This window comes from Felis catus, chromosome B4 (assembly GCF_018350175.1).
Source record: "Felis catus isolate Fca126 chromosome B4, F.catus_Fca126_mat1.0, whole genome shotgun sequence".
Taxonomy (NCBI): Eukaryota; Metazoa; Chordata; class Mammalia; order Carnivora; family Felidae; genus Felis; species Felis catus.
Window position 1 is genome coordinate 52,888,417 of NC_058374.1, and position 23,688 is coordinate 52,912,104.

Below are 23,688 nucleotides of genomic sequence, written 5' to 3' on the forward strand. Positions count from 1 at the left end.
GAGCCAGGCAGGCGCCCCCGTAAATACAATATTAAAAGAATTTATCAAACTAATACATGTACTTGATTAAAAGACATTACAGAACGTGTAAGGAAAAAGTCATGGTCCCTACCCTACTGTTGATCAGCCCCAGTTCCATCCTCCAGGGTTGACTTCTCTTCTTTTATTTTTTGAAAATGTTTTATTTTTGAGAGAGAGAGAGAGAGAGAGCGCAGGTGTGCGCAAGTAGGGGAGGGGTAGAGAGAGAGGGGAACAGAGGTTCCTAAGTGGGCTCTGTGCTGACAGCAGTGGGCCACACACATGGGGCTCACACGCGGGGCTCAAACTCATGAATCGAGATCATGACCTGAGCCGAAGTCGGACGTTCAACTAACTGAGCCACCCAGGCGCCCCTCTCTTAATGCTTTTAAACTGACTCTAGATTTAGCTCTTTTGGTGGTTACCTTAACATCTTCAAATAATATGCTAAGGTCACGGCAGCAGATTGCGTTTTCTAAAGATGATCAAGAGTGTGTCTCCTATCTCGCATAACTGCCTTTTAAAAAACATTTTATTATGAAAAGAACACTTAAGGTGAGATTTACCCTCTTAACTTTTCAAGTGTAGAGTATACTGTTGACTGTAGGCACAGTGTTCCACAGGAGGTCTCTGGAACTTACTCATCTTGCTTGACTGAAGCTTTATGCCCATTGATGTACACCTCCTCATATCTTCCTCGCCTCACACCTGGCAGACTCTTTGAGTCTGTGGATTTGACTATTTTGGGTACTTCATATGAATGGAATTATGCAGTATTTGTCCTGCATATTTTACTTAGCTTTTCCTCAAGTCACATAACTTTCTAGAAACTTGCCATTCTCCTATCAAGAGGTAGCGTTTCTGTCTCCTCCCCTTGAAGTTTGAAGGGCTTTATTTTTCTTCCCCCAAATCAAAGTGTTTTTATTTACATTTATAACTGAAATTTCCATCTGTATATAGGCAAGACTGTCACGCACACTGATGTCATTAAAATTTAATTATGCAAATAAATACTTTTCAAATATTGATAGATGTGTTACCATTTGTACAACTTAAAATTTTTTTTTAATGTTTTTTTTTTTTTTTAATGTGTATTCATTTTTGAGACAGAGAGAGACAGAGCATGAACGGGGGAGGGTCAGAGAGAGAGGGAGACACAGAATCTGAAACAGGCTCCAGGCTCTGAGCTGTCAGCACAGAGCTGGACACGGGGCTGGAACTCACGGACCATGAGATCATGACCTGAGCTGAAGTTGGACGCTCAACCAGCTGAGCCACCCAGGCACCCCTGCCATTCTTACAGTTTTATATCTGAGAAAATGAGTAATGTAGTTAGTGTGTAACCAGAGCACAGTTCTCCACAGGTTCAGACTTAGCTCTGCCTCCGACCTGCCCCAAGCACAGTGGAGTCACAGAAGCTCTTCTTGCTCCCCTATCAACTACTGCTTCCTGAGTCAACAGTGTCATGCAAGCTTTGAGCAGGGTATCCTGGCCGTGAGCAGTGCAATTCTCTTTGGACATTTAAACGTGGCACGGAAGAGTTGTCATGAGCCGGGAAGTTCTGTCGTGGGCTCTGCTAAACAAAGTGATTGAACCTCTGGACTAAGCCTGACTGGGCCCCACTCTCAGAATGGACTTGCAGAGGCTGGCTGCACTCATTCACTGTACCATCCCTTGAACCAGTTAATAAGAACGGGATCCCTCCACTGGGGTGATGCCGGCAAAGTAGGTAAAAGGAGAGAGAACACAGTGCCCAACACGATCTTCTGTGCACATGTTAGGTGCTTCACAGATGTTTACTTGTTGATTTATATGTAAAAAAGTACAGAAACTCGGTAAATTGCCCCAGGGTGACCACATCTTGTAGCCACAGTTCAGATCAAGAAATAATATTATCAGCAACCTGGAAGCCTCCCCAGAGCTCCCTGCAGTCAGTACCCCTTTTTTCTCCCCAAAGGTAAACACTATCCTAATTCCTAACATCATAGTTCATTCAATTTTATAGTCATGGCACCTTACCCTAGGGAAACAATAAAATTCTCTAGCACTGTCATTTAGATTTCTCTGTTTTTGAACTTTATAGAAATGGAGTGGTAGCATGTGTATGTTTGTGGGGTTCATCCATGTTGAGGTATATAGTTGTATTTGACTCCTTTTTAACTTCTGTAATCAGTCGGCTGTATCTATCATGATACATACATGTACCTTTTCTACTCTTAAAAGATAGATTGTTTCCAGCTTTGGACTGTTGCAAATAACGCAGCAGTGAGCATTCTTTGGCATGTCTTTTGGGACATGTGTATGCACTTCAGTTGGGTATATATCTGGGAGTAAATTGCTAGGTCTTAGGGTATATGTATTTTTTTTTCCTTTTCCAGTTTTATCGCACTATAATTGGTATAAAACATTGGATAAGTTTAAGAGGTACAGTGTGATGATTTGATACATGTATATATTGCAGAAATGATTACCGCAATAGGATTAGTTAATACCTCTCTCACCTCATATCATTACCTTTTTTTGTTGCTGTTGTGAGAACACTTAAAATCTACTCTTTTAGCAACTTGCCAGTACATAATGTAGTATTAACTATAGTCACCACGTTGTACCTTAGATCCACAGAACATATCATCTTATAACTGAAAGTTTGTACCCTTTGACCAACATCCTGCATCTCCGCACTCCTCAGTGGCAACCACTTCCCTACTTTTTGTTTCTATGAATTAAGCTTCTTTAGATTCCACATATAAGTGAGAACATACAGTATTTTGTCTTTTTCTGTCTTATTTCACTTAGCATAATGCCCTCAAAGCCCATCCATGCTGTTGCAATTAGCAAGATATTATTCTTTCTCATGGCTGGGTAATACTACAGTGTGTGTGTGTGTGTGTGTGTGTGTGTGTGTGTGTGTGTGTGTGTGTGTAAAATCTCTTCTTTATCCATTCATCTTGTAACGGACACTTGTATTGTTTCCATATCTTGAATTTTGTGGAGGAAGCAGCAGTGAACATGGGAGTGCAGATATCTCTTGAAGATTCTGGTTTCATTTCTTTTGGATTGTAATCCCAGAAGTGGGATTGCTGGATCATATATGATAGTTCTATTTGCAGTTGTTTGAGGAACTTCCATGCTGTTGTCCATAGTGGCCATGCCAACTTCCATTCCCACCAGCAGTGCACAAGTGTTGCCTCTTTGCCACATCCCTGCTGACACTTGTTATCGCTTTGTGTTTTTGATAATAGCCATTCTAGCAGGTGTGAGTTGATAGCTCTCTGTGGTTTTGATTTGCATTTCCCTGATGATTGGTGGCGTTGAGCGTCTTTTCACTTCCTGCTGGTCACCTGTATGTGTTCTTTGGGGAGGACCTTTTTGACAGTCTTGACCAGCAGAATATTGTGAAAGTGATATTATGTGACTTCGCAGGGTAGGTCTAAAAATGTCATGAAGTTTCATTTGCATGTCATGAAAGCAGAAGGAAACAGAGTCAGAGAAGATACTACCCACATGTTTTGAAGATAGAGGAAGGGCCAGGAGCCAAGGAATGTAAGGAATGCATTTCCAAAGGCTGGAAAAGGCAAGGAAAGGATTCTCTGCTAGAGCCTTCCAAGGGAGCGTAGGCCTTCTGAACCTTAATTTTGGTTCAATGATACTGAGTTTGGACTTCAGGCCTCTAGGACTAGGAGAGAATAAAATACTGTTGTTTTAAGTTACCGAGGTTGTGGTAATGCACAGCAGCAGCCATGAGAGGCAGGATGGCAAAAATTATATGAAAAGTTGCTCAACATCATTAGACATGAGGGAAGTGCAAATTAATAACAGAATGCAATACCACCACATACTTATTAGAGTAGCTACTATTGAAAAAATAACAAACTGACTAGTATGTATTGTATACTAATTTTAATGAGTAATGGAACATGCAAATATATTTTCTTGCGTTTATGTAAAAGCTTTAATTTCTTTGGATATCCAAGAAATTAATCAGAGAGGTTACCTTTGGGGTGGGAGTAGGTGGGACCTGGGTGGGTGGGGAAAAGCGAGAGTATTTAAACTGTATTCTTTTTATGTAATACTTGATTTTTGATTCTGAAGAATATCTTTTTTTTCTTTTTTTTAAAAATGAAGACTTACACAATAGAAAATGTGATTTTGGTGGATGTGAATGAGGCCTCTTTACTGGCAGGCTTCATCTGAAAGTGCGTGGCCAGGGACCCTGTTGTTAAACTGGGATCCCTAAGTTCCAGAAGAATTTGTTGTGGTGACACAGCATTGCCACTGGCCGCTCTGGTTCTCCCCTGATGGTTAATCTTACTTCTTTGGAGAAAAATCATTTTTATATTCCTGGAGGTGGGGGGATGGGGAGGGACTGGCTGCTGAGCACCAGGGGGTAGGGATTGAGAGGAAGCCAGACTGTGCCCATTCAGTTGTTCCAGTGTTCAGCCTGGTCCCTCACTTTGGCTTCCATGGTAATCAGTGTTTCTGAGTTTCTGGCCCTTCTGTGGCTCTGCTGGGCAGACTGTCTCCATCCTTATCCACAGCCCTTTCTATGTGTATACCAGGCTGTGATTTTCCCTCCTCCATCAGTTACAAGTCTTCTACCTCCTAAGAGGTAAAGAAAAAAAAAAGAGGTGAAGAGGAAAGAAAGATGGGCTGTCCCCCATCTTGAAAAGAAACTAGTACATTTACTGGTTGTTTTCATTTCCTAACTGGTCTGTGAGCTCCTGGAAGGTAGGAAAGTTTGTTCGTTTTTATATACCCAAAGAATATGAGTCCCTGTCCAGTTAGAAAATAGAAACCATACTAACGATTTCAACAGAGACAATTTAATCTTTGTTTATTTTTGACGGAAAGAAACACAGAGTGAGAGTGGGGGAGGGGTAGAGAGAGAGGGAGACAAAAATCCCAAGCAGGCTCCAGGCTCTGAGCTGTTCGCACAGAGCCTGACACGGGTCTCAAACTCACCAACAGTGAGTTTATGACCTGAGCCAAAGTCGGACGCTTAACCAACTGAGGTACCCAGGTGCCCCTCAACAGAGAGAATTTAATATAGAGCATTGTTTCCATGGGTGGTTGGAGGAGAGAAAAAACAAAAGGGGGCACTGAGCTAAAGTGCCCAAATTTTTTTACTGAAGAGATAATTACCAAAGAGGCGGCTACCAACCCCCTCCTGGGGAAACAACAGAGAAGAGGTTTGGGTTGTCAAAAGCTAGAACTCCGAGTAGAGGACCTGCAAAGCTGGGGCTCAGGCCTCTGAGGAGGGGTTATGACCGGGTTGCAGCTAGTAACTCTGATGGCCTGAGATGAGGTCGGTTAGGGGTGCCATTGGTACTTGCGCTGGGAACTGGGTGTTGCAGCTGGGACTGGTGCTACTGACAAGAAGACTAAGCAAAGGGAAGGAGAAAGTTGCTTGTCTGCTTGATCTGCTTTCCAGTCTCTCTCTAGTGCAAGTCTTAGCAGGAAGCCAGCTAGCAAAGGAGCCTGGGAAATGTATTTTGCAGAGTCTTTGTCCCAGCATCACAAAGCACAGTACAGAATTGGATTTGGAGTTGAGAGACAAAAGCTAAAAGGAAAAATGGCATAAAGGATATGTATATACATTAAAAAAAATGTTTTATGTATATAAAATAGATTCAAAAAGTGTATTTCTAGCCCAGATCTCTTTTGAAAGTTCTCTTTCTTTTTCATTTCGTTTTCTTTCCTTTGACTCATTTATTTTGAGAGCAAGAGAATGTGAGAGAGAGAGAGAGGGAGGGGCAAAGAGAGAGGGAGAGAGAGAATCCCAAGCAGGCTCTGCGTTGCCAGCACAGAGCCTGACATGGGACTTGATCCCATGAACTGCGAGATCAGGACTTGAGCCAAAATCAGGAGTCAAACACCCAATCCATCGAGCCACCCAGGCACCCCCAGGCTTGTATATCTCACTGTTTATCAGTCACCCCCCCTTTGTTTGTCTCATGGGGATATCGAAGGCAAACACAAAAAATTAACTGCTAAACATAAATCAATTTCCCCATACTCATTGTACCTAAAACATACTACACGTAAACTTTAAATTGAATGAAAACAGAAACAAAGGGTTGTTTTCCAGATGAAGAATATTTACCAAAACTCAATGAATTACATTTCTATCAAAACTTGCCCTTCCTCCTGTCATCCTGTCTCATAAAGGACAATATTGCCCAGCCTAACTCATGAATGATTCTCTATGTCTTCCCTCAACCCTCCCTTCCCAGACACAGAGTCTTGTCAGTGTTACTATTTTGGGTCTCTTGACTCTGTCTTCTCTATGTTGCTTCTGCTGTTGCCTCAGTTGGCCCTGATGATATTTTCTGTGGGGCGGTGCAATTGCTTCCAAACTGGTTCCCAGCTACTGTCTTATTTTTCTCTACCCATTCGTTTGCTGATGACTACAGTGATTTTTTTAAAAAATAGACAAATCTCAAGTAAGTACTAGAGACGTAATGGATAGCATGATGACTCTAACGTCATCATATGTTGAGAGTAAACCCTAAGAGTTCTTATTATAAGGAGAAATGTATTTCTTGCCTCCCCGATTTCTTTTTATTGTATCTGTATCTGTGTGAAGTGATGGATGTTAAGTTATTGTGATTATTTCAGAATCTGTGTAAGTGTAAGTCACACCTTTATGCTGTATAGCTGAAACTCAGAGTGATGTACGTCAATTATGTCTCAATTAAACTCAGAAAAATATATGAATCTTACCAGATCAATGTCAAGTTTGTATCATTGAAAGGATAAAGGTGTTAGTAAGGTATAATTTTTAAAGACCGGCCTAAACTGGGGAGGGGAGAGCAGTGTTCACCCAGTGTCAGTAACAGAAGGTAGACAGAAAAGAGAGCTGTGCATGCTCATGACCCTGTTTGAAATTACTGAATTCCTGTTTTGTGCAAGGGTTAGAGGGTGATATGGAGAAATAGAGGAAAAAGATTGATCTTGAGGCTTAGAAATTGAAAAGGTAAGATAAAAGGAACATGAGGTAAAGATTAGAAAGCGAAGAGAGAAGAATAAAATTGGAGTCATAACTTTTGTTTCTATTGAGTTGGTAAGTAACAGAATTTTTGCATTAATGTGAAGGAAATTATTATAAATCCCAGAAGTGTCTGTAACAGTTCCCTAAAAAGATGTAAAGAAAGGGACCCCAACTGATATTGTAAAGGAGAAGGAAAAAAATAAAAAGGGAATGATGTGGTTCTTTTTTGAAGTTCAGGGGAAGACCAAAGAAAGTTACAAAAAATTTCCGAGTTGCCTTTTTTTTTTTTTTTTTTGAGTTTAATATCAAGACAGCCACCACCATTTTCATGAGTCTGGAAAGGGATTTTCTGACATCTGCCAAATGATCCTTAAACAAGAGCAGGGCAGGTCTTGGTGCGGCATAATGTGTGGTTGATGGAGTAGGTTTGCTTTCTAAATGGTTAAGTCTGGTATATCCTCTATTTGAAAACAAGAGAGTTAAAGATATCATAAGAAAAATTATGGAAAATTGGCAGCTGATAAAAAACCAGTATGCTCACATCTGTTAGAGCTGTGGGTCACCTTGTTAAAAAAAACAAGAAACAGAGGCAGAGCGGGGAAATCTACGTTTTCAAGTGAAAGGGAAGACTTATGGGAAAGGTGGTAAATCTATCAAAATTGTATAGTGCTTACAGTGCTGTAAGCATTTAAAGATGATTGCGATAGAAAGGATAAGAGAGTCGTTAACATAAAATAGCTATTTCATTGGGATATGGGTAAAAATATTGCTGCCATCAGAAGCTTCCTCAGTAATGCTTTTGATCTAAATATGTTATAAAAGGTTAAAAACAAAGCCAAAGGGGACCTGGGTGGGCTCAGCCAGTTAAGCGTCTGACTCTTGACACAGGTCATGATCTTGCAGTTTGTGGGTGCAAACCCCATGTTGGGGCTCCATGCTATCAGCTTGGGATTCTCTCTCTCCCCCTTTCTCTCTCCCCCTCTCTCTGCCCCTCCCCTGCTTGTGTGTGCACTCTCTGTCTCGCTCTCTCTCAAAATAAATGAATAAACTTAAAAAAAATGTAGAGGCACCTGGGTGGCTCCATTGTCGGGCATCTGACTTCAGCTCAGGTCACGATCTCACGTTTCGTGGGTTTGAGTTCCACGTCAGGTCAGCTCGAGCCTCACTTCCGGTGAACATGAGCCCCATTTCGGGTGAGCCCTGCTTCTGTCTCCCTTTCTTTCCCTCTCTCTCTTTCTCTCTCTACCCCTCGTGGGAGTCCTTCTCTCTTTCTCTCTCTGTCCCCTTCTTACTTGCACTCTCTCTCTCTTTCTCAAACAAAACAAAACAAAAACAAAGCCAAGAAAAGCATTTTTACAGTATAAATATGTAGTAGAGTTAGTAAAAGAAGCTCTATGTAATTTAAAGGCAAAATCAAAAGGAATCCCTGAACTTCACTTTACTAGAAGGGTTATAGGGAATTGCAGTGTGTGATTGCGTGGGATGTGCTTTATACAGACTCACCTGCTAGGAAGGAGTCTTTTTCTGATTTGCTGACACAGAGGAAAGAACTTTTTGTGATTCATCCACCCAGAGGGGGCGCTTTTCCCTAATTTATTCAAAGTCCTGAGCAGAGTTACTATGAATAAAGACCAGGAGTCGACCTTGGATAGGTGTGATAGAACATTGGTCTAGAAATATGTAGACCCAAGTTCACTCCCTGCATTACTAACAGAGAGTGTGACCTTGCCTTCTCCGTCTTGATTTCCTCATCTGCAAAATCACCTAGATTATCTCACAGTATCTCTGTGAGCACTAAAGGTGATAACATGTAAAAGTGTTTTGTAAACTATAAAATACAGTTCAGTCTTCACTCAGTAAACACATACTGAGCACTGCTATGTGTAAGGCACTTTGTTAAGCTTTGTAGATACAAAGCTGAAAGTCCTTGCTTACCCTTGGGGAGCTAGCAATCTATGGGGATGGCGGATGGACCCATAAGTATAATGCATTGTGATCTGGATTGTAAAAATTGCTCTGGACTTCGAGAATTGAGGGTCCATCCTAAGGTAAGGACCTGTTGTGCTCCTCCTCAGGAGTTCACACAATCAGTTAGATGACCTCAGTTCTACAGTACTATGTATATCTGAATAGGAAAATGAATACACAGGCAGAGGGCCACCTCTAGCACATACTACCTCGTGCAATTTAGAAAGCAAAAAACAAAACCCCTCTAGACAGATAAATTGAAAAACGTGCCCCCCCGCCCCCCACCACCCTTCTGCTAAGACCAGTCAGAAAAATGCATGCCTCTGGTGGACCAGATCAGCCCTGGGCAGGGTGCAAGTCCTGGTAGGGCGCTGGATTGGAGCAGTTTCTTACGGTGGCCCTTGTCAGGGGATTCTGTCCAGCCAAACCTGAATCATTCAACATGGTGGCCTGATAGGGGTAGGTTTTTGTAGGTCTTGCTTTTGAAGATTACAGTAAAAACAAAACAAAACAGGATACAGCATGTGCACTCATCTGTGCATGCAATTTAGGGGACAGATTTAATTTTGTGAACTTGGCTTCCATGGACAGACTGATACACTCCTGGGGGGGATGGGAGCGTTTTGTAGTAACTGGGGCAGATACTCATCAGCTTTCCCATGTGAACTTGAACAGATTTTGAAGAGATGTGTCAGGGCCTACCAGGAACACAGAAAGCTGTCTGAGTAGTTAGAGACTTTGAGCGCAGGAATTGGTTGCACAGCTGTTGGAATTACCGAGAAGTCGAATAGGAGATGGTGAGCCAGCTCTAATATTGGCAGTGGAGGGAATGTCCCTTGTGGGCCGGAGTGACAGACAGAAGGGTGAATGTTACTGAGGCCTGGAGGCCGGGCACGCTGTGGAAAAGTGAAGGCACGGTGGGCCTGGCTGGTCTGAGCTGGCACTACAGAGGGAGAAGATGAGCCCCAGTCTGTTGGAGATGCTGCTGAAGATGGGCAAGGAGGGGAGAAATGCCCTGGGTTCTTCTTTCCTCCATGTCTCCAGGCTCCCTTCTGTACCTTCCCTGGCTGATTTCAGATCCTCCAAATACAGGGAACCTGAGGAATGTAGCCAGTAGGGCTCAGCCCCCTTGCTCTCCAGAGCAGGCCATGGGACACGAGAGGAATGGCATCTGAGGGCTCACAGGCTCAAGGGTGGTACAGTGAGAGAGAAGAAAATATGAGACTGAACTGAATAACCAAGAACTGTACAGAGTTCTTTTTATAAAGTTGCTTAGAAAGATGAGCTTAGAGGAAGAGGGGTTCAGGTTTGCAGTTAAAATATACTGTGGCATTTAAAACATGAAAGTTTTCATTTGGCTGGGGCGCGTGAGTGGTTCAGTCAGTTAAGTGTCGGGTCATGATCTCGCGGTCCGTGAGTTCGAGCCCTGCCTTGGGCTCTGTGCTGGTAGCTCAGAGACTGGAGCCTGCTTCGGATTCTGTGTCTCCCTCTCTCTCTGCCCTTTCCCCTGCTCGTGCTTGTTCCAACTCTCTCTCTCTCAAAAACACACATAAAAAAAAAGAGAGAAAGTTTCATTTGGTATTATTTAGACTTGGTGAAGTGGGCCTATATTATGTTATTAAAGAATACACATTTCCCAGAGGACAATTTTTCTCCCTTCATTTTCTGACAGATGTCAGCTATGTGAGGAACAACCAGCGTGAAAGACTATGACGGTCTCATTCCATCATAGTCCAGATGAACCTGTGATGAGCTGTGACAATAGCACCTGCCCAAGTCTTTCCCTCTAGTTCAGGGGAAGGACTGATCCCTGAGGTCTCTCAAAAAATGCCTGTTACCCCTGGCATGAGCCCCTCTGGCGTTTAGGATGCTGAGGTGAAATGAGGTTACTCTAGTTTGTGAATCTGAATACCTGGTGTCAAAATCAATAATCCTGCTATTTGGGACTTGAATGCTTTTCTTTCTTTCTTTCTTTCTTTCTTTCTTTCTTTCTTTCTTTCTTTCTTTCTTTCTTTCTTTCTTTCTTCCTTCCTTCCTTCCTTCCTTCCTTCCTTCCTTCCTTCCTTCCTTCCTTCCTAAAATATGTTTATTTTAGTATTTATTTATTTATTTAAGAGAGAAAGCACACAAGTGAGTAGGGGAGGGGCAGAGAGAGAGAGAGACAGAGAGAGAGAGGGAGAGAGACTCTAAAGCAGGCTCAGAGCTATCGGCGCAGAGGCTGACTTGGGGCTTGAATTCATGAACCATGAGATCACAGCCTGAGCTGAAGTCAGCTGCTTAACCAACTGAGCCACCCAGGCGCCCCATGAATGCTTTTCTTTACAGTATCCACTTGGCTCTGTCTTATGTAAGCATCCTTTAAGACTGCTGTCCAGTAGAATTTTCTGTGACGATGGAAATGTTCTATGTCTGTGTTATCCAATAGGGTAGCCACTGGCCTACTTGAGTACTCGAAATGTGACTAGAGGAACTGAATTGAAAATTCTGTTTGAATGTAATTACTCACAACTTAAATTTAAATCTCCACAGGTGGCTAGTGGCTACCATATTGACAGTGTATGTTTATGGTATTGAGACTGAGCCTTTGGATTAGCTCACTAGTTTATTTCACAAGAGGGAACAGTCTTTCCTTTGCTTTCCACATAATCAAAGGAATTAAGCTGATTAACTCAGACCATCAAGATAGACTGAAATTTCACTGCAGCCTAAGACTTTGTTCATAATTCTATTGTTTGTGTGTCCAGTGCCCCATGCATCCAGGAGATTCCAAACCTCTCTTCCTGATTAATCAGGGGAGACGAAAAAACAAAAACAAAAACTTGGGGAAAAATTTCTTGGCCAATTGAATCTAGGAAGAGAGGGCCTAAGGCTGCACTCCAGTTGTTTATGGCCACAGAGTGGTGTGGGAAGGCATCTGGAAGTTCCCCCCTCCTAAGGAGGCATCTATGACCTCTCTCAGAGAATGCCACCAAAGAAAATTGCCAAAAACAAGACATGGCAAAAATAGCAAAACCAGGGTGAGATTAGTCACAAAGGATGCCAGTGGAAGACAGAGTTGTGACTGGACCAGAAGCTTTCTTGCCATACAAAACTAAGACTCCTCATGATGCCACCTGGACTGCATTTTGCCCTTTTAAGGAAGAAATCGGAGATGAAAATCCTGAATTGACTCGAGCTCAGATCTAAACTGAGAAACTTCAGGGGCGTCTGGGTGGCTCAGTTGGTTGAGTTTCTGACTCTTGATGTCTTCTCAGGTCATGATCTCACAGCTTGTGAGATTGAACCCCACATTGGGCTCTGTGCTGACAGTGTGGAACCTGCTTGGGATTCTCTCTCTCCCTCCCTCCCTCTGCGCCTCTCCTGCTCTCTCTCTCTCAAAATAAATAAATGAACATTAAAAAAAAATCAAACGTGACTGAAGTTACTCCCCAGAAAACTCGAGTTACAGAAAATAATAGACTGTTTCTTTCATTTGCTTATCTCAGGTGTACTCAAGCATATTAATATAAAAAAGATTAAAACAACAAAATAGACTGCCATCAGTAGAAGAATGCATCATTTGTGGCCTTGCCATACAGCGTAGCCTGCACTGTGGCAAACACTAAGGAAGTACTGCTCTATGAGCCAGTGTGGAAGAACTTCCAAAATACTGAGTAGGGGAAGCAAGTCACAGAAGAATATATCAAACATTATGTAAGATAATAAACAGGCAAAATGGAGTAATCCTTGTCTTTGGGATTCACATGTAAGTGGTAGCAACTATAAAAACAAAGAGAGGAATAATAAGAAAGTCAGTATAGGAATTATCTCTGGGAGCTGAGGAAGAGGATGGAATCAAGGGGGCATCCGTGGTAATGGAAATGTGCTTTTCCTTAAGCTGTGTGGTGGGGACAAAGTTGTTTACTTTTGTTGTTATTACTATTAATAAAATAACCCATATGCCAAAGGAATAGTATATGTATAGTGTGATGTCATTTCTTTTTCTTTTTTATTTAAAATTTTTTTTAATGTTTATTTTTGAGAGAGAGAGAGAGACAGAATATGAGTGGGGAGAGGGGCAGAAAGAGAGGAAGACACAGAATCTGAAGCCGGCTCCAGGCTCTGAGCTATCAGCACAGAGCCCCATGCAGGGCTCAAATTCACAAACTGTGAGATCATGACCTGAGCTAAAGTTGGACGATTAACCGACTGAGCCACCCATGTGCCCCTGATGTCATTTCTATAGAGCTTAACATCATATAGAACTAGAAAAATAAAAACCATACAGAATAATGTCTCGTTTCTAGATTCATATTAAAATGATAAAATGCACCCAAATCCAGGATAGCGGTTAACTCAGGGAAGAGAGAAGAAAATCGTCAAGCAGGGCTCACAGGCGCTTCAACTTCTAGAAGTCATTTCCATTTTTGTTTCTATATGCCTAAATTTTTTCACCAAAACTATGAAAAGCAGAAGCCAACGTGGCTTCAGTAGAGAATCTTCAGGGAGTGCAGCCTCAGAAGAGCAGATTGACCAGAGAAGAAAGGACACGAGGAAAGACAGAGGCCGCATTATCTCTAGGTTCACGACAATGAGGGCTAGAGATATAAAGAAGTCTGTAGAAAACCCATGTGCAGAGCAGGGCGTACAAAAGGCAAGCATTAGGCCTGTTGGCTGAGAATAATCTGATGTGAACAGCTGTGAGAAAACAGAGGCTCCCAGTATTTCATTCATTCCCTCAGCCCAGTTTTATTGACTGTTTCCATTGAGGGCTTTATTCTCATCTCCTGTTTTGTGTGTCTTCTTCAACAAGTGGAGAACAAATGGAAGGGATTGAACAATTCAAAGACTAATCAGTGTCAAGTCAGTAAGGGGTTAAGAGGCTATTTAGCATCTTGCATTTCTGTTTGCTTGGTTGCTTATTTTTGAGAGGTAACCCAGGACAGGAGTTTGGGTATATGTTCTTGAACCAGATTGCTTCAGTTCAGATTCCAGCTCCACCAGTTGTTGGCTGTGTGTTCCTAAGCCAGCTGCTTAACCTCTCTCTGTCTTAATTCCCTGGTCTGCAAAAACATGAGTGGCTGGATCTATCTCATGGGGCTATGAGGATCAAATGAATTAATGTTTGTAAAGCCCTCAGGACACATGCCATATAAAGGTTTCCTAATAATTCTAGCCTCCTTCAGTTTTTTCAAGTTTCTAGGGTGAAATTAATTACCATCTTAGAAACAGTGTCAGAAATTGTCACACTGATTACTCAAGAAGACAGGAATAGGGTCAAGTATGGTGGGGCTGGGGCAGGGCAAGATAATCACGTATGTCCGGGTAGTAGAGGGTTAGACCACAGATAAAAAAAATTTAAGAATCATTAGGATGCAGGTTTCAGTGATTGATCTTAAAGTAGGTTTTAAAATTCCCCAGGTGACACTGGATACCCCTCATTGTGAATAAAAACTGTCCCCACTTCTGTCAAGTGACAAGTTTTATCCTGTTTCATTTCTCCCATTTACTTTCCTCCTAGGATGGCATTAGTCTGTGGTCCTGTCTTTTCTGGTGTAGTCCATTTTCACAGTGATCAAATGGACAGTGCTAGACATCAGGGAGGGAGGAGATAATGGTTTGTCGTCTCAAAGAGCAATAGCAGTTATGAAACCATATAACACATTTTGAGGGGCGCCTGGGTGGCTCAGTCGGTTGAGCGTCCGACTTCGGCTCAGGTCATGATCTCGCGGTCCGTGGGTTTGAGCCCCGCATTGGGCTCTGTGCTGACAGCTCAGAGCCTGGAGCCTGTTTTGGATTCTGTGTCTCCATCTTTCTCTGACCCTCCCCTGTTCATGCTCTCTCTCTGTCTCAAAAATAAATAAATGTTAAAAAAAAAATTAAAAAAAAAAAGAACATATAACACATTTTGGAAAAGGGATGCAAACTCATTTTGAAAAAGAAAAGGAAAACACAGATACCAGTGGGATTTAATTATGACTCATAACAAAAAACTTTATAGGCATTCAACCATATAGTTCTCTGCTTTATTTGCTGACAGTGAGGCCCAGAAAACATATTTTTGTTACTTTCTACATGTTTTTTTCAAGTTTGCTTCAGTAACTAGAGAGCTGAAAATAGTTATTTTTGAGGTGGTTCTATACAGTGTTTCTTATATCTGGGATATATGGGTTTTTATTTTTTATTTATTTAATTTTTTAAATGTTTATTTTATTTTATTTTTTTTTTAAATTTTTTTTTTTCAACGTTTATTTATTTTTGGGACAGAGAGAGACAGAGCATGAACGGGGGAGGGGCCGAGAGAGAGGGAGACACAGAATCGGAAACAGGCTCCAGGCTCTGAGCCATCAGCCCAGAGCCCGACGCGGGGCTCAAACTCACGGACCGCGAGATCGTGACCTGGCTGAAGTCGGTCGCTTAACCGACTGCGCCACCCAGGCACCCCTAAATGTTTATTTTTGAGAGATAGAGAGAGAGATAGAGAGAGAGAGAGAGAGAAGGGGAGGGTCAGAGAGAGAGGGAGACACAGAATCGAAAGCAGGCTCCAGGCTCTGGTCTGTCAGCACAGAGCCCAATGCAGGGCTCGAACTCATGAACTGTGAGATCATGACCTGAGCCGAAGTTGGTTGTTTAACCAACTGAGCCACCCAGGTGCCCTTTATATCTGGGATATTTTAATGTGCTAAAATACGTCAATTCTAGATGCATATGTTACCATGCTGTGGACCATTCAAAGCAGTGTAAGTTGATGTTTTGCTCAGTAGGGCTTGCTGGCTATGGTCTGTGTCAGAGGCTTGGACTTTATTATTTATGCTCTTTAGGAATATGGGCAGCTTTTTCTAGCTCTTCAGGCTAAGGATTGAAAATTAAATTTCTAGAGAAAAATAACCCTTGGATAATAATTTTGGAGAATGGCTAAACTTTCTGTCCTGTGTATTTATTCAGTTCTTATCAAGTGCCTAATTTGTGCCAGTCATATTGATGCTGAAGATGCTGGATCTAATGATAGACTTTTTATTCCAGAACACTTCATTAAGGTTCTAATTTGGTTGGTTTCCTGTGCCACTGTGTTCATTGTCATTGACTTTCTCTTTATGCTTATTGATCCCTTGGACTCCATATGCTTTTCCCCATAATTGTCAGTCTGAAGTGGTTTTCTTCTCATAAGAAATGTCAGGTCACTGTTGGGGAATGTTAAACAACTTAACGGTGATTGTATCCTCAAAGTGGTCACTTTGTCTTATTTTGCTTGGCTTGTTTAGCATTTGTCTTTGTCTCGCAAGTAAGAAATCTTAATATCCATCTTAGTGTGTGGTCTCAAGTTTGGAAGGAATTGCTTGTCAAGACTTTTAGAAACATTAAGAGCTCCTTTGGATCGTGTACCTATCAACACAATGGAAAAATGGCCCCAGACTCTCTCCGAAATTGCAGTTAATTTATATGAAAAATGAAGAATCTACCAGGAGAGCATTTTACTACTTGGTGATAATTTAGCTTTTAAACATTGTGTTAAGAGAGAAATCACTAAGCACAGCAATAGCAGCAATGTTTCTACCATAACAGACATTTCTAATTAATTCTCTGGCCATTAAACCCTTCAGGCCAATCTGCATGAGCAATAAAAAGGCAGAGAGAGGATGATGGAGAAAGTTTTTCTTTTTTGACTGTCAGTTTTGCCAGTCATATTTTTTCATTTTTCTGAGGCGCACATGAGGAGCTGCAGAAATGGCTAGGGAAAAATTTAAAAGCATCAATGGACTCTCTACATAGCTATTAAAATAAAAATGCCACCTGCATATAAAAGAATTAAGTGATTCTGTGGAACATATTAGCTCTTAGTATTCCTGCAGTAATTCTTTTGTTACAATAACTTCCTGCAAAGAAGACTCAGTGACAGTTGCTGAACTTGTCTAGAAAGAAGCAGTGTGACTCTGATTTTTTTTCTAGAAGATGATTTTGAAACAGGAAGATATATTTTCCTTTGGAATTGTGTACACAGTTATTTCTCCAAGAATGCCAAACTGAATGTTTTTCATCTCTCTCTTCCTTCCAGTTTCAGGGCATACAATGTTTGCCTTCCACAGCTCCAGATGGGTAAAGGCTTACTGCTTTCCCTTAGCATCTTTCTTTAACTCTATGCTTGGATGAATCTTAAGCCAAATTTGAATAGGGATTCACTGTTTTGCAAGTAGTGGCTGGTGAAGCGACAGTCTATTGCTTCCACATTAAATGGTGTCTAAATTTGCTGAGGTCGAGTATCAGCACCTTCTACTGTATAGATAGGAAATAGCCAGGACTGGCTCCCTGCCTGCCCGAGGCAACGGCTGAATGGAAGTGCATAAAAACAATGTCTGACTTTTGTCAATTCTTTACAGTTTGTGAGTTACGTTGATGTACTTTATAGCGTTGCATCTTGACAGCCCTTTGAGGTAGGCACGGCAGGGATTATTACTGTGTCCTCTTTATAGGATGAGGAAATCAAAGTTTGGAGAGATTAAGAGAATTCTCTCAGGTCACTCATTCAGTAAGCAGTGGAAGCAGGACTGAAACTCAAGCTTCTGAAGCCCTTCTAGTCTTGCCTCTGCCCACCACCCCCCCCACATTAACTCTATGCCACGTTGCCCTCAAGCTATAATGGGGTTTTCAGATACTCAGAAAGGCGCAGCAGTAGCATAAATTGTAACAACAGATTAGGGAATGAGAGGATGAGGGCTGAAGGTGTAACCCTGCTATTTCTTACTGACCTTAGACCTTTTAGTCAGGTGATTCTGCTTATTTCCAAGAGGAGTGTTCCCCCCACCAAGAACCCCACAGTGGTATAGTCCAGAGTTTCAGAAACATTTCTTTGACTTGTGGGTTAGAAGCTCTAATTTGTCTTATCACTATTCTCTTACGAAGAACTTGATAGAGAATACTGGCCAGTATTATTTGTCAAGAAAATCATGACTTCAGTCCCGTAAAACACTTAGTACCCAATGAATGGAATGGTTATTTTCTGTATTTGAAATTCTTTTGGCCCTGTAAGGTTTTTAAAATTTTTTTTAAATTTTTTAATGTTTATTCATTTTTGAGAGACAGAGAAAGAGCATGAGTGGGGGAGGGGCAGAGAGAGGCGGAGACACAGAATTGGAAGCAGGCTCCAGGCTCTGAGCTGTCAGCAAGGAGCTCGAGGCCGGCTCCAACTCACGAACCACGAGATTATGACCTGAGCTGAAGCTGGACGTTCAAATGACTGAGCCACCCAGGCGTACCATACCTTGTAAGTTGTTATTGTGATAACTTCATTTTATAAATCAAGGAGCAAAAAGGAATTGGGACTTCCTAATACACTCTAAGTTCAATACAGTAGCTCCTAAATTAAAAAAAATTTTTTTTGAATCTTAGTGTGAGCTGGGGCAGAGAGGCAGAGGGAGAGGGAGAGAATCTTTAAGCAGGCTCCATGCATACCGTGGAGCCCAACATGGGTCTTGATCCCATGACCCTGGGATCATGACCTGAGCTGAAACCTAGAGTCAGACACCCAGCTGACTGAGCTACCCAGACACCTCTAAACTTTTTTGATGAATTCATATTCTAGTACAATACACAAAAATCAAAATTCCAAAGAATGAGGCAAAAAATATAAATAGTATTTTCCGTGTTTTCTTTTTTGTTCCATGAATCAGTTTGGTTTATTCCCTGGATTATGTGCAACCCTCACTGGAAATTGCTGTTCTAAAGAACAAAGAAAAATATTAATGACAGACTATATTGATCAAGAACGTATGAAACCTTGTCACGTGTTCTATAACTCATTTTCTCTGGTCCTAATCAAATGCCGATTTCCAAGAGCACATGTTAAGAATTAGAGCTTTTAGACATGCTTCATTCTAAAAAGAGAATTGATACAATGAAGTAACTTGAGAAGATTAAAGATACTATACTAAACAATTATGAGCTACTTTAAGGGGCAGCATATTGACAGAATCCCTATGTATGAGACTGTGACAATTGTGAGGTTCTGAAACTTTCTCAGGAACTGCTTTAATGACATCCATATATACATGAAAGAAAGTATCCAGGAGAACATGGAGAAAATTAAAATTTTGTAGAGAATGAAAGCAAGCCCAGGGATAATTTCTAAGCACGTACATAGGATATTTATAGCCTCATTGTCTTATTTGTTCTTATCACAGCTCTGTGAAATAGGTGTTATTATTCCAAGTTTTTGATAAGAAAAACAAAGTTCAGACTAAGTGACCTGCCTGAGATCACTCACTCACTGAAGGTGGTATCAGAACTCCCAGCCCACCTGCTGATGTCCTCACTAAGACAGGCTGCCTCACTGTCTGCCATACACCTGAGTATAGGTCTCTTCTTGGCATTCCTGAAGTTAACAATGATGAGAAGAAGCTCCTAAAGTGAGTGTCAACCTACACAAAGAGGTAAAGGGAGGCAATAAGGTGCCTTGACTTACCAGGAAGTGAGTTTATTTGGGGAATAGCAGAGGAATTGCAATTTGGGTCACGAACTATAGCAAGCTCAAGGCGCGTCCTGAGGGTTTTGGGGCAGGCCATGTTTACGGGCCACGAGTGCAGAGAAGCGTTAGGTTAGCAGGAGTCTAAACAGCAAGTCCATTGGCTTGAGGATGGGGATAGGTTCTTGGTGGCTGTTCATTGATTGAGCGATAAGTTTCGGTTTGCTGTAAATTAAGCATTTATGGGAAACTAGTCTCTTGGTCATTGAGTTTGTTTTCCTGAGGACACGTGCTTGAGATTCTCCTTTTCTATCCTTGTTTCCATTTTATATTGAAATCCTTTCACATGAGGAGGTTGCACACTGCTTTCCTGCAAAGGACTGAGGCCAGCGGCAGGGCTAAGAATCATGGAAAACATGGTGAAAGACAAGTTGGAGTCAAAACAAAATTAGAAGAAAAAAACGTACGGAAGACTCAGCAAAAAACTTGCATAAACAGAGAAAACATTAACCATATTTGGCAAGAAATATTAACCATGTTTTGAAAAATAAGCTTTTTTTTCAATTCTAGGTAAAAATGCTAATGATCTGAAAGAGGACGTTAATGAAGTTTACTTATCTGCACAGATGGGAGAGTAGCCATATATACTCTGACTTCTCTTTGCTATTTTTCATTTATTCTTTTACCTCCACATTTTATTTGCATTTTCCTCCTCTCATCCATGAGCACCCCCTCTGATAATAGTGCTTACTGTGTGCCAGGCACTTATTCGATGTGTTCAGTATATATCCTGTTTCTGGCTGTATACTTAGAAAATAACCATGGTTTTGCATACATACCCTCCCCACCCCACCCCCCCCCCCCCGCAAACATTTTATTGTGAAAAATTGTCAAAATACAGAAGAGTTGGAAGAATTGTGCAGTGAACACCATCTAGATTTTACCAATAACATCTTGGTATATTTACCTGATCGTATATTCATTCATTTTTCTTTTTTTTTTTTTAATTTTTTTTTAACATTTATTTATGTTTTGAGAGACAGCGAGCATGAGCAGGGGAGGTGCAGAGAGAGGGAGACACAGAATCGGAAGCAGGCTCCAGGGTCTGAGCTGTCAGCACAGAGCCCGACGTGGGGCTCAAACCCACGAATCCTGAGATCATGACCTGGGCTGAAGTCGGTCGCCTAACCGACTGAGCCACCCAGGCGCCCCATATTCATTCATTTTTTCATCCCTGTATCCATACATTGTTAATCTTAATTTCTAGATGCATTTCAAAGTAAATTGCAGACATTGGTGCCCTTTACTTCTAAAACTTCAGCATGCATGTTATTAATTAGATTTTCATATTTGTTTATAGTTGTCTTAGTTAAAATTTACAAGCAGAGAAGCGATTGACTTTTGAGGATACTCTTCAGTGAGTTTTGACAACTGACATGTAAGTATTGTTAATTTACATGGATGTTAGTGTGTTCTATGGCTTTTCTGTTTTTTGTTTTTTTGTTTTTTTTCTACTTTTTCTCACCAACCTCTGTGTATAGGATGTGTCTGCTGTCATGGTATACCTAGTCAGCTGCTGACCATGCCTACTTTTAGAGTAGTAGTGACTGTTAGAAGTAATCCATTTAAAATATTAAGGAGTGCCCTTCTAAGGCATTAGATGACCATGAAGGTTTTTCATTCCTTCCACATTTACTAAGTAACTATTCAGTGTCTGCGGTGTGATGGCATTGGATTCACTGTGATGATCTGTTTTCTGCCATCAGTACTCAGAGTTTTTTGAGGAGATAGGCAGTTAGCAGTAACTCTTTTTTTTTTAATTTTTAATGTTTATTTATTTATTTTGAGGGAGGGATGAAGGGAGGGAGAGCGAGAGAGAGGGAGAGAGAAATAGCACACACAGGGTAGGGGCAGAGAGAAGGAGAGACAGAATCCCAAGCAGGCTGTGCACCATCAGCGCAGAGCCCGATGCAGGCCTTGAACTCACGAACTGCAAGATTATGACCTGAGCTGAGATCAAGAGTCAGATTGCTTAACTGGCTGAGCCCAGGCACCTCAGTAGTAATTCTTGTTTTTTTTTTTTTAAGAGTAAGTTTTATGTTTCTTTTCACACTGATGTAAAACTGAAGCTCCTTAAAATATGCAAAGGGAACATTTAAAATGCATTAGCTTGTTAGAATTAATAATAAATATGGAAACCTGCTTAATGGAAGTATATGCTAGCTTGGTGTTTAGAGGAGATAATAAAAGAGCTAACACTTATTGAGCCCTTAGTACATAGCAACCACTACGCTGAGCATCTTAGAAACATCTCACTATCTACCTCGCAGGGTTGTTGTGATAACTTTCCTTCATTTTATAGATGCAGAAAACTAAGGTCAGAGGGGTTAATAAATTGCCCAAGGGCAGATAGAATAAAGGCATTGTGGAGTTTGGATTTATAGCCTTCTGTCTTTAGAGCCAGTGCCATGAGCATTTGTATACCGAGAATCAGTGGAGAAGAACTCCAGTGAGTGGCAAATATTTTGACCTAATGAATCCTGGTAGATTGCCATTTTTGATTCTGTGGAAACTCTGTTTCCTCCTCCTCCTTCTTTTTAATGTTTGTTTATTTTTGAGAGAGAAAGAGAGAGAGAAAGAATCCCAAGCTGGCTCCACACTGTCAGTGGGCTCGATCCCGTGAACCGTGAGATCATGACCTGAGCCAAAATCCAGAGTTGGACACTTAACTGACTGAGCCACCCAGGTGCCCCAGGAACTCTGTTTTCTCAATGCCCATATAAATTGACAAAATCACATGATAGAAAACCGCATGGATATTGCTGCTCTCTTCTGCATTTTATATGGAGGTGCGTATTGCATTTTCTGGGCCTGATATTCTAGCATACTCAGATAGAAAGGCCAACAGAACTAAGATGATGGTGTCCTCTTTAGTTTCTGAAGAGGGTGGATTAGAATGGAGGGGCAGAAAAAAACTGGTAATAGGTCATCTGAGGAGGAGGTGAGAGTTCCTGGTAGTTGCTGGGATACTGGTGCAGGGGTAGCTCTCTGGAATTCTTCCCAGTGTTTCTTAATGAGGGATGGATTATCCTCACAGACACTTGGAAACATATAAGGGCTTGCAGTTGTCAGTGATTTAGGAGTGCTGTGAAATTTAATACCCAGGGTCAGAAATGATAAATATCTTACAATGCCTGAGTCAGGTTTACACAGAGCAGAATGGTCTTTCCTCAAATGCTAATTCTACTCCTGTTGGGATGAGGAATGGGAAAAAGCACAAAGAAAGCTAGAAAGGATTCTGGGAGTAAACTGGATGTATCTTTTTTTTTTTTCTTTTTGGTGAGAAAATTTGGATTTAGCCAGTGGGACTCAGTTTAGATGATCCCAATTTTGTTGGCAACATCCAAAGCGTCATAGTTGGGAGCCAGTTGAACATATGCCTTCTTTTCTCCTTCAGAGTGAGGCCTGATCAGAGTGTTGACCTTGGCCATGTCAATGTCATAGAGCTTCTTCACATCCTGTTTGATCTGGTGCTTGTTGGCCTTGACATCCACAATCAACACAAGTGTGTTGTTGTCTTCTATTTTCTTCATGGCTGACTCAGCAGTCAGGGGGAACTTGATGATGGCGTAGTGGTCAACCTTGTTTCTCCTCGGGGATCTCTTTCCAGGATACTTGGGCTGCCTTCAGAGACACAGTGTCTTGGGCTGTTGCAATGTAGGTGATTTGTGGATCTTCTTTTTTTTATGACTGTGGATGCCTTTCAGCACCACTTTCTTGGCCTTCGGAGCCTTTGCTTTGGCTTCGGCTTCGGCTTTGGCTTTGGCTTTGGGAGGGGAAGGGGCTTCCTTTTTCACCTTCCAAGCCATCTTTGTGAAAGGGCCCGGATGTATCTTTGATATGTTTTATTCATATGGTCACAGTGTGCTTCTGTGTGTATGTGGTGTGTGTGTGTGTGTGTGTGTGTGTGTGTGTGTGTGTGTGTGTGTGAGAGAGAGAGAGAGAGAGAGAGAGAGAGAGAGAGAGAGAGAGAGAGATGGAGGGAGAGATCTTGGAGAGTTTTGTGTTACATTGGGAAAATTATTGAATTCCCTCATGCATGTTGACATTGACATGACCTGCTAGTGATTTAAAAATTGGTTATGATGAATTGTTCTTTTAATGCACTGCCAGAATTTATTTGATGTCATTAAAAAATGTTTTTATCCTTATTTATAAATGAAATTTCTTTTTCTTTAAAAAAATTTTTTTTTAATGTTTATTTATTTTTGAGAGA

General features: G+C 41.4%; 1 pseudogene; it reads right to left on the minus strand.

The window, feature by feature from the left end:
• Positions 1-22,786: 22,786 nt before the first annotated feature.
• Positions 22,787-23,281, minus strand: LOC101085050 (annotated as a pseudogene).
• Between the last annotated feature and the right edge of the window lie 407 nt (positions 23,282-23,688).